This window comes from Hyla sarda, unplaced genomic scaffold, assembly GCF_029499605.1.
Source record: "Hyla sarda isolate aHylSar1 unplaced genomic scaffold, aHylSar1.hap1 scaffold_1231, whole genome shotgun sequence".
Lineage (NCBI taxonomy): Eukaryota > Metazoa > Chordata > Amphibia > Anura > Hylidae > Hyla > Hyla sarda.
The window spans coordinates 41,738-53,448 of NW_026607852.1; the positions used below are offsets into that span (position 1 = coordinate 41,738).

Consider the following 11,711-nt stretch of genomic DNA (forward strand, 5'->3'; position numbering starts at 1 on the left):
ATATATATATATATATATATATATATATATATATTTCTCCGCCGAAATCACTTTTAAACCCATTTCCACCTTTTTTTCCCTTCTCTTCCTCTTACTTTTTTTTCACGTTTTTTTACGTTTTTTCTCCTTTTCGCCTCTTTTCTGGGCGTATTATTCTTCTTTTTCTTCTTTTTTTTCGTCTAATGCATACCCATCAGTGCAGCAATGCTTATTCAATACCGCCAGCAGATGGAGACACTGGGGGATAATTTTCTAAGGATTTATACTGATTTTCCTGTCTGAATTTGTCGCACAGAAAGTTGCAGGCCAAATATGTGTGACATTTCTGCGACTTTAGCTTCTAGAGCATTTTTACAACATTATACATAGGTGCTGAATACATAAAAAGCGACTGTTCAGCGACAGACAAGTCGCATCGCTGAAAGTAGGCCAGAATGTCAGTCCATGTTGGAGCAGGTTTAGATACAGTCTAAAGTATAGATCTCAAAGTCTGTGCACAGAATTTAGCAAGGGCCTCGCACCTTCTGATGCATCAGGTAGGTGCACAATAGCATAGCCTAACCCTCTGTACTTTGGTCTATATTGATGCGGGACATAGACAGCCAGCTGATGACCAATCATTAGTGCAATGGATGGCTGGAAGCATTTGTCTTTGCCTTTGCAATACCACAGAAGCAATGCATGGTCAATGTACAGCAATGACACAACCTGTGTGAACAGCCAGGAGACCCCCCCCCCCCATGTTATGTTACATAGTTACATAGTTAGTACGGTCGAAAAAAGACATATGTCCATCACGTTCAACCAGGGAATTAAGGGGTAGGGGTGTGGCGCGATATTGGGGAAGGGATGAGATTTTATATTTCTTCATAAGCATTAATCTTATTTTGTCAATTAGGAACATTCAGCACCCACCCGCTATCAAGGCAGCTGCCTATCATGTCATGCCCTACCTGCACAGGTGTGCTGGCTACTCAAATGATCCAATTAAGGAGGCCATTTAGTCAGCAGCAGCAGAAGTCCTGTGCCTGGACGCTCCAACAGGGGCCAGACACAAGCAGAAGCAGAAGCAGCAGAAGCAGCAGCAGCACCACCTTTTGTTTTTTGGCTGCAGCAGCAGCAAGGCCCACAGGGCTGGCTAGCTGGCTAGCCAGCAAGCAGGTAGCAATGAAAGTAGGAATCTTTCTTTTTAACCCTGTAAGGGGTGGTGCACTGTACCCGAAGATACTGCCATATCGGGTCAATGCATAGGGCGACGGAAGCAAGCTTCGAAATCGGCCCCCGTTCTCAAAAATCCATTTAATATATGGTCCCCAGATAGGGGACGTATCAGATATTAAACTGATAAGAACAGATACTACACTTGATCTTAGCCAAAAGGCCGAGAAGCGATAACCGTGAAAGGGGCGGGCCCAACAAGGTCCCCTTCATGGGCACTATCACTGCTTGCTGTCAGGGAGGCTGCCAGACAATTTTCCATGCACACTCTGGGCTGGGGGGCAGTCAACCACCAGTACACACAGCAGAACCTAAACCCATACCATTATTGCTAAGCAGCAAGACAGGGGCCCATTGCACTCCCACGGGGCCTTTTTAAATGCAATCCATAACCCGGATTTGCCAGGAACCCTTCTTACTCCTCCTACTTGCATGTGACACTGGGCTTAGGATCTGCATAGAAACACACACACAAGCACACACCTACCTTTGTTGCCTGCAGATGCCTCCTTGGCTGTCCCCAAACGGTATCAAACCAACACCCACGGGAAGCTGTAAGCATAGAGGACATGCCTGCACCCCATTGGACTTACCTGTGTGGGTTAAATCCGGGTTATTTGACAACCTATGGCGGTGATGGTTCTGCTCAGGCAGAGCAGTGCTGATGCTCCTCATAAAGCTGTCGCTGCTGTGAAGGTTCTAGGTGACATCACAAATCCCTATGGTTACATACACAACAAGCTGGGTTGTTGTTGTTTACACTCTGCAAGGCCTGTGAAGTGAGTGACATCATAGCACTGTAGTTCTGAGGGTTCTAGATGGATGCAACAATCTCCTGTTGCTTCTATGAAGGCCATAATAGACGACATCACCAAACAGCTCCATAGTCACATACACAGCAAAGGAGAGATGTTGTTTACACCTAGTGATGTCAGTGGTATTGAGTGACATCACAGCACAGTGCTAAGGCTCCTGGGCCTGGACACAGCAGCGGCTGCAATATCTCAACGGAGAATACGTTTATATATATGTGTGTGTGTGCGCGTATATATATATATATATATATATATATATATATATATATTTCTCCGCCGAAATCACTTTTAAACCCATTTCCACCTTTTTTTCCCTTCTCTTCCTCTTACTTTTTTTCACGTTTTTTTACGTTTTTCTCCTTTTCGCCTCTTTTCTGGGCGTATTATTCTTCTTTTTCTTCTTTTTTTTCGTCTAATGCATACCCCATCAGTGCAGCAATGCTTATTCAATACCGCCAGCAGATGGAGACACTGGGGGATAATTTTCTAAGGATTTATACTGATTTTCCTGTCTGAATTTGTCGCACAGAAAGTTGCAGGCCAAATATGTGTGACATTTCTGCGACTTTAGCTTCTAGAGCATTTTTACAACATTATACATAGGTGCTGAATACATAAAAAGCGACTGTTCAGCGACAGACAAGTCGCATCGGCTGAAAGTAGGCCAGAATGTCAGTCCATGTTGGAGCAGGTTTAGATACAGTCTAAAGTATAGATCTCAAAGTCTGTGCACAGAATTTAGCAAGGGCCTCGCACCTTCTGATGCATCAGGTAGGTGCACAATAGCATAGCCTAACCCTCTGTACTTTGGTCTATTTTGATGCGGGACATAGACAGCCAGCTGATGACCAATCCATTAGTGCAATGGATGGCTGGAAGCATTTGTCTTTGCCTTTGCAATACCACAGAAGTCAATGCATGGTCAATGTACAGCAATGACACACCTGTGTGAACAGCCAGGAGACCCCCCCCCCCCATGTTATGTTACATAGTTACATAGTTAGTACGGTCGAAAAAAGACATATGTCCATCACGTTCAACCAGGAATTAAGGGGTAGGGGTGTGGCGCGATATTGGGGAAGGGATGAGATTTTATATTTCTTCATAAGCATTAATCTTATTTTGTCAATTAGGAACATTCAGCACCCACCCGCTATCAAGGCAGCTGCCTATCATGTCATGCCCTACCTGCACAGGTGTGCTGGCTACTCAAATGATCCAATTAAGGAGGCCATTTAGTCAGCAGCAGCAGAAGTCCTGTGCCTGGACGCTCCAACAGGGGCCAGACACAAGCAGAAGCAGAAGCAGCAGAAGCAGCAGCAGCACCACCTTTTGTTTTTTGGCTGCAGCAGCAGCAAGGCCCACAGGGCTGGCTAGCTGGCTAGCCAGCAAGCAGGTAGCAATGAAAGTAGGAATCTTTCTTTTTAACCCTGTAAGGGGGTGGTGCACTGTACCCGAAGATACTGCCATATCGGTCAATGCATAGGGCGACGGAAGCAAGCTTCGAAATCGGCCCCCGTTCTCAAAAATCCATTTAATATATGGTCCCCAGATAGGGGACGTATCAGATATTAAACTGATAAGAACAGATACTACACTTGATCTTAGCCAAAAGGCCGAGAAGCGATAACCGTGAAAGGGGCGGTGCCCAACAAGGTCCCCTTCATGGGCACTATCACTGCTTGCTGTCAGGGAGGCTGCCAGACAATTTTCCATGCACACTCTGGGCTGGGGGGCAGTCAACCACCAGTACACACAGCAGAACCTAAACCATACCATTATTGCTAAGCAGCAAGACAGGGGCCCATTGCACTCCCACGGGGCCTTTTTAAATGCAATCCATAACCCGGATTTGCCAGGAACCCTTCTTACTCCTCCTACTTGCATGTGACACTGGGCTTTGGATCTGCATAGGAAACACACACACAAGCACACACCTACCTTTGTTGCCTGCAGATGCCTCCTTGGCTGTCCCCAAACGGTATCAAACCAACACCCACGGGAAGCTGTAAGCATAGAGGACATGCCTGCACCCCATTGGACTTACCTGTGTGGGTTAAATCCGGTTATTTGACAACCTATGGCGGTGATGGTTCTGCTCAGGCAGAGCAGTGCTGATGCTCCTCATAAAGCTGTCGCTGCTGTGAAGGTCTAGGTGACATCACAAATCCCTATGGTTACATACACAACAAAGCTGGGTTGTTGTTGTTTACACTCTGCAAGGCCTGTGGAAGTGAGTGACATCATAGCACTGTAGTTCTGAGGGTTCTAGATGGATGCAACAATCTCCTGTTGCTTCTATGAAGGCCATAATAGACGACATCACCAAACAGCTCCATAGTCACATACACAGCAAAGGAGAGATGTTGTTTACACCTAGTGATGTCAGTGGTATTGAGTGACATCACAGCACAGTGCTAAGGCTCCTGGGCCTGGACACAGCAGCGGCTGGCAATATCTTCAACGGAGAATACGTTTATATATATGTGTGTGTGTGCGCGTATATATATATATATATATATATATATATATATATATATATATATTTCTCCGCCGAAATCACTTTTAAACCCATTTCCACCTTTTTTCCCTTCTCTTCCTCTTACTTTTTTTTCACGTTTTTTTAACGTTTTTTTCCTTTTCGCCTCTTTTCTGGCGTATTATTCTCTTTTCTTCTTTTTTTTCGTCTAATGCATACCCCATCAGTGCAGCAATGCTTATTCAATACCGCCAGCAGATGGAGACACTGGGGATAATTTTCTAAGGATTTATACTGATTTTTCTGTCTGAATTTGTCGCACAGAAAGTTGCAGGCCAAATATGTGTGACATTTCTGCGACTTTAGCTTCTAGAGCATTTTTACAACATTATACATAGGTGCTGAATACATAAAAAGCGACTGTTCAGCGACAGACAAGTCGCATCGGCTGAAAGTAGCCAGAATGTCAGTCCATGTTGGAGCAGGTTTAGATACAGTCTAAGTATAGATCTCAAAGTCTGTGCACAGAATTTAGCAAGGGCCTCGCACCTTCTGATGCATCAGGTAGGTGCACAATAGCATAGCCTAACCCTCTGTACTTTGGTCTATATTGATGCGGGACATAGACAGCCAGCTGATGACCAATCCATTAGTGCAATGGATGGCTGGAAGCATTTGTCTTTGCCTTTGCAATACCACAGAAGCAATGCATGGTCAATGTACAGCAATGACACACCTGTGTGAACAGCCAGGAGACCCCCCCCCCCATGTTATGTTACATAGTTACATAGTTAGTACGGTCGAAAAAAGACATATGTCCATCACGTTCAACCAGGGAATTAAGGGGTAGGGGTGTGCGCGATATTGGGGAAGGATGAGATTTATATTTCTTCATAAGCATTAATCTTATTTTGTCAATTAGGAACATTCAGCACCCACCCGCTATCAAGGCAGCTGCCTATCATGTCATGCCCTACCTGCACAGGTGTGCTGGCTACTCAAATGATCCAATTAAGGAGGCCATTTAGTCAGCAGCAGCAGAAGTCCTGTGCCTGGACGCTCCAACAGGGGCCAGACACAAGCAGAAGCAGAAGCAGCAGAAGCAGCAGCAGCACCACCTTTTGTTTTTTGGCTGCAGCAGCAGCAAGGCCCACAGGGCTGGCTAGCTGGCTAGCCAGCAAGCAGGTAGCAATGAAAGTAGGAATCTTTCTTTTTAACCCTGTAAGGGGTGGTGCACTGTACCCGAAGATACTGCCATATCGGGTCAATGCATAGGGCGACGGAAGCAAGCTTCGAAATCGGCCCCCGTTCTCAAAAATCCATTTAATATATGGTCCCCAGATAGGGGACGTATCAGATATTAAACTGATAAGAACAGATACTACACTTGATCTTAGCCAAAAGGCCGAGAAGCGATAACGTGAAAGGGGCGGGCCCAACAAGGTCCCCTTCATGGGCACTATCACTGCTTGCTGTCAGGGAGGCTGCCAGACAATTTTCCATGCACACTCTGGGCTGGGGGGCAGTCAACCACCAGTACACACAGCAGAACCTAAACCCATACCATTATTGCTAAGCAGCAAGACAGGGGCCCATTGCACTCCCACGGGCCTTTTTAAATGCAATCCATAACCCGGATTTGCCAGGAACCCTTCTTACTCCTCCTACTTGCATGTGACACTGGGCTTAGGATCTGCATAGGAAACACACACACAAGCACACACCTACCTTTGTTGCCTGCAGATGCCTCCTTGCTGTCCCCAAACGGTATCAAACCAACACCCACGGGAAGCTGTAAGCATAGAGGACATGCCTGCACCCCATTGGACTTACCTGTGTGGGTTAAATCCGGGTTATTTGACAACCTATGGCGGTGATGGTTCTGCTCAGGCAGAGCAGTGCTGATGCTCCTCATAAAGCTGTCGCTGCTGTGAAGGTTCTAGGTGACATCACAAATCCCTATGGTTACATACACAACAAAGCTGGGTTGTTGTTGTTTACACTCTGCAAGGCCTGTGGAAGTGAGTGACATCATAGCACTGTAGTTCTGAGGGTTCTAGATGGATGCAACAATCTCCTGTTGCTTCTATGAAGGCCATAATAGACGACATCACCAAACAGCTCCTAGTCACATACACAGCAAAGGAGAGATGTTGTTTACACCTAGTGATGTCAGTGGTATTGAGTGACATCACAGCACAGTGCTAAGGCTCCTGGGCCTGGACACAGCAGCGGCTGCAATATCTCAACGGAGAATATACGTTTATATATATGTGTGTGTGTGCGCGTATATATATATATATATATATATATATATATATATATATATATATATATTTCTCCGCCGAAATCACTTTTAAACCATTTCCACCTTTTTTTCTCCCTTCTCTTCCTCTACTTTTTTTTCACGTTTTTTTACGTTTTTCTCCTTTTCGCCTCTTTTCTGGGCGTATTATTCTTCTTTTTCTTCTTTTTTTTCGTCTAATGCATACCCCATCAGTGCAGCATGCTTATTCAATACCGCCAGCAGATGGAGACACTGGGGGATAATTTTCTAAGGATTTATACTGATTTTTCCTGTCTGAATTTGTCGCACAGAAAGTTGCAGGCCAAATATGTGTGACATTTCTGCGACTTTAGCTTCTAGAGCATTTTTACAACATTATACATAGGTGCTGAATACATAAAAAGCGACTGTTCAGCGACAGACAAGTCGCATCGGCTGAAAGTAGGCCAGAATGTCAGTCCATGTTGGAGCAGGTTTAGATACAGTCTAAAGTATAGATCTCAAAGTCTGTGCACAGAATTTAGCAAGGGCCTCGCACCTTCTGATGCATCAGGTAGGTGCACAATAGCATAGCCTAACCCTCTGTACTTTGGTCTATATTGATGCGGGACATAGACAGCCAGCTGATGACCAATCCATTAGTGCAATGGATGGCTGGAAGCATTTGTCTTTGCCTTTGCAATACCACAGAAGCAATGCATGGTCAATGTACAGCAATGACACACCTGTGTGAACAGCCAGGAGACCCCCCCCCCCCCATGTTATGTTACATAGTTACATAGTTAGTACGGTCGAAAAAAGACATATGTCCATCACGTTCAACCAGGGAATTAAGGGGTAGGGGTGTGGCGCGATATTGGGGAAGGGATGAGATTTTATATTTCTTCATAAGCATTAATCTTATTTTGTCAATTAGGAACATTCAGCACCCACCCGCTATCAAGGCAGCTGCCTATCATGTCATGCCCTACCTGCACAGGTGTGCTGGCTACTCAAATGATCCAATTAAGGAGGCCATTTAGTCAGCAGCAGCAGAAGTCCTGTGCCATGGACGCTCCAACAGGGGCCAGACACAAGCAGAAGCAGAAGCAGCAGAAGCAGCAGCAGCACCACCTTTTGTTTTTTGGCTGCAGCAGCAGCAAGGCCCACAGGGCTGGCTAGCTGGCTAGCCAGCAAGCAGGTAGCAATGAAAGTAGGAATCTTTCTTTTTAACCCTGTAAGGGGGTGGTGCACTGTACCCGAAGATACTGCCATATCGGGTCAATGCATAGGGCGACGGAAGCAAGCTTCGAAATCGGCCCCCGTTCTCAAAAATCCATTTAATATATGGTCCCCAGATAGGGGACGTATCAGATATTAAACTGATAAGAACAGATACTACACTTGATCTTAGCCAAAAGGCCGAGAAGCGATAACCGTGAAAGGGGCGGGCCCAACAAGGTCCCCTTCATGGGCACTATCACTGCTTGCTGTCAGGGAGGCTGCCAGACAATTTTCCATGCACACTCTGGGCTGGGGGGCAGTCAACCACCAGTACACACAGCAGAACCTAAACCCATACCATTATTGCTAAGCAGCAAGACAGGGGCCCATTGCACTCCCACGGGGCCTTTTTAAATGCAATCCATAACCCGGATTTGCCAGGAACCCTTCTTACTCCTCCTACTTGCATGTGACACTGGGCTTAGGATCTGCATAGGAAACACACACACAAGCACACACCTACCTTTGTTGCCTGCAGATGCCTCCTTGGCTGTCCCCAAACGGTATCAAACCAACACCCACGGGAAGCTGTAAGCATAGAGGACATGCCTGCACCCCATTGGACTTACCTGTGTGGGTTAAATCCGGGTTATTTGACAACCTATGGCGGTGATGGTTCTGCTCAGGCAGAGCAGTGCTGATGCTCCTCATAAAGCTGTCGCTGCTGTGAAGGTTCTAGGTGACATCACAAATCCCTATGGTTACATACACAACAAAGCTGGGTTGTTGTTGTTTACACTCTGCAAGGCCTGTGGAAGTGAGTGACATCATAGCACTGTAGTTCTGAGGTTCTAGATTGGATGCAACAATCTCCTGTTGCTTCTATGAAGGCCATAATAGACGACATCACCAAACAGCTCCATAGTCACATACACAGCAAAGGAGAGATGTTGTTTACACCTAGTGATGTCAGTGGTATTGAGTGACATCACAGCACAGTGCTAAGGCTCCTGGGCCTGGACACAGCAGCGGCTGCAATATCTCAACGGAGAATACGTTTATATATATGTGGTGTGTGTGGCGCGTATATATATATATATATATATATATATATATATATATATATATATTTCTCCGCCGAAATCACTTTTAAACCCATTTCCACCTTTTTTTCCCTTCTCTTCCCTCTTACTTTTTTTTCACGTTTTTTTACGTTTTTCTCCTTTTCGCCTCTTTTCCTGGGCGTATTATTCTTCTTTTTCTTCTTTTTTTTCGTCTAATGCATACCCCATCAGTGCAGCAATGCTTATTCAATACCGCCAGCAGATGGAGACACTGGGGGATAATTTTCTAAGGATTATACTGATTTTTCCTGTCTGAATTTGTCGCACAGAAAGTTGCAGGCCAAATATGTGTGACATTTCTGCGACTTTAGCTTCTAGAGCATTTTACAACATTATACATAGGTGCTGAATACATAAAAAGCGACTGTTCAGCGACAGACAAGTCGCATCGGCTGAAAGTAGGCCAGAATGTCAGTCCATGTTGGAGCAGGTTTAGATACAGTCTAAAGTATAGATCTCAAAGTCTGTGCACAGAATTAGCAAGGGCCTCGCACCTTCTGATGCATCAGGTAGGTGCACAATAGCATAGCCTAACCCTCTGTACTTTGGTCTATATTGATGCGGGACATAGACAGCCAGCTGATGACCAATCCATTAGTGCAATGGATGGCTGGAAGCATTTGTCTTTGCCTTTGCAATACCACAGAAGCAATGCATGGTCAATGTACAGCAATGACACACCTGTGTGAACAGCCAGGAGACCCCCCCCCCCCATGTTATGTTACATAGTTACATAGTTAGTACGGTCGAAAAAAGACATATGTCCATCACGTTCAACCAGGGAATTAAGGGGTAGGGGTGTGGCGCGATATTGGGGAAGGGATGAGATTTTTATATTTCTTCATAAGCATTAATCTTATTTTGTCATTAGGAACATTCAGCACCCACCCGCTATCAAGGCAGCTGCCTATCATGTCATGCCCTACCTGCACAGGTGTGCTGGCTACTCAAATGATCCAATTAAGGAGGCCATTTAGTCAGCAGCAGCAGAAGTCCTGTGCCTGGACGCTCCAACAGGGGCCAGACACAAGCAGAAGCAGAAGCAGCAGAAGCAGCAGCAGCACCACCTTTTGTTTTTTGGCTGCAGCAGCAGCAAGGCCCACAGGGCTGGCTAGCTGGCTAGCCAGCAAGCAGGTAGCAATGAAAGTAGGAATCTTTCTTTTTAACCCTGTAAGGGGGTGGTGCACTGTACCCGAAGATACTGCCATATCGGGTCAATGCATAGGGCGACGGAAGCAAGCTTCGAAATCGGCCCCCGTTCTCAAAAATCCATTTAATATATGGTCCCCAGATAGGGGACGTATCAGATATTAAACTGATAAGAACAGATACTACACTTGATCTTAGCCAAAAGGCCGAGAAGCGATAACCGTGAAAGGGGCGGGCCCAACAAGGTCCCCTTCATGGGCACTATCACTGCTTGCTGTCAGGGAGGCTGCCAGACAATTTTCCATGCACACTCTGGGCTGGGGGGCAGTCAACCACCAGTACACACAGCAGAACCTAAACCCATACCATTATTGCTAAGCAGCAAGACAGGGGCCCATTGCACTCCCACGGGGCCTTTTTAAATGCAATCCATAACCCGGATTTGCCAGGAACCCTTCTTACTCCTCCTACTTGCATGTGACACTGGGCTTAGGATCTGCATAGGAAACACACACACAAGCACACACCTACCTTTGTTGCCTGCAGATGCCTCCTTGGCTGTCCCCAAACGGTATCAAACCAACACCCACGGGAAGCTGTAAGCATAGAGGACATGCCTGCACCCCATTGGACTTACCTGTGTGGGTTAAATCCGGGTTATTTGACAACCTATGGCGGTGATGGTTCTGCTCAGGCAGAGCAGTGCTGATGCTCCTCATAAAGCTGTCGCTGCTGTGAAGGTTCTAGGTGACATCACAAATCCCTATGGTTACATACACAACAAAGCTGGGTTGTTGTTGTTTACACTCTGCAAGGCCTGTGGAAGTGAGTGACATCATAGCACTGTAGTTCTGAGGGTTCTAGATGGATGCAACAATCTCCTGTTGCTTCTATGAAGGCCATAATAGACGACATCACCAAACAGCTCCATAGTCACATACACAGCAAAGGAGAGATGTTGTTTACACCTAGTGATGTCAGTGGTATTGAGTGACATCACAGCACAGTGCTAAGGCTCCTGGGCCTGGACACAGCAGCGGCTGCAATATCTCAACGGAGAATACGTTTATATATATGTGTGTGTGTGCGCGTATATATATATATATATATATATATATATATATATATATATTTCTCCGCCGAAATCACTTTTAAACCCATTTCCACCTTTTTTTCCCTTCTCTTCCTCTTACTTTTTTTTCACGTTTTTTTACGTTTTTCTCCTTTTCGCCTCTTTTCTGGGCGTATTATTCTTCTTTTTCTTCTTTTTTTTCGTCTAATGCATACCCCATCAGTGCAGCAATGCTTATTCAATACCGCCAGCAGATGGAGACACTGGGGGATAATTTTCTAAGGATTTATACTGATTTTTCCTGTCTGAATTTGTCGCACAGAAAGTTGCAGGCCAAATATGTGTGACATTTCTGCGACTTTAG

General features: G+C 45.6%; 5 non-coding genes across 5 annotated transcripts; all 5 read right to left on the reverse strand.

Moving 5' to 3' along the window:
* Positions 1-1,202: 1,202 nt before the first annotated feature.
* On the reverse strand, positions 1,203-1,393 carry LOC130303519 (U2 spliceosomal RNA). The gene has a single exon (XR_008853568.1). It is a non-coding gene; the product is annotated as a U2 spliceosomal RNA (small nuclear RNA).
* A 2,078-nt stretch (positions 1,394-3,471) lies between these two features.
* Positions 3,472-3,661, reverse strand: LOC130303555 (U2 spliceosomal RNA). The gene has a single exon (XR_008853602.1). It is a non-coding gene; the product is annotated as a U2 spliceosomal RNA (small nuclear RNA).
* Positions 3,662-5,738: 2,077 nt separating this feature from the next.
* On the reverse strand, positions 5,739-5,929 carry LOC130303520 (U2 spliceosomal RNA). Its single transcript, XR_008853569.1, has one exon. It is a non-coding gene; the product is annotated as a U2 spliceosomal RNA (small nuclear RNA).
* Positions 5,930-8,021: 2,092 nt separating this feature from the next.
* On the reverse strand, positions 8,022-8,212 carry LOC130303521 (U2 spliceosomal RNA). Its single transcript, XR_008853570.1, has one exon. It is a non-coding gene; the product is annotated as a U2 spliceosomal RNA (small nuclear RNA).
* Positions 8,213-10,302: 2,090 nt separating this feature from the next.
* On the reverse strand, positions 10,303-10,493 carry LOC130303522 (U2 spliceosomal RNA). Its single transcript, XR_008853571.1, has one exon. It is a non-coding gene; the product is annotated as a U2 spliceosomal RNA (small nuclear RNA).
* Between the last annotated feature and the right edge of the window lie 1,218 nt (positions 10,494-11,711).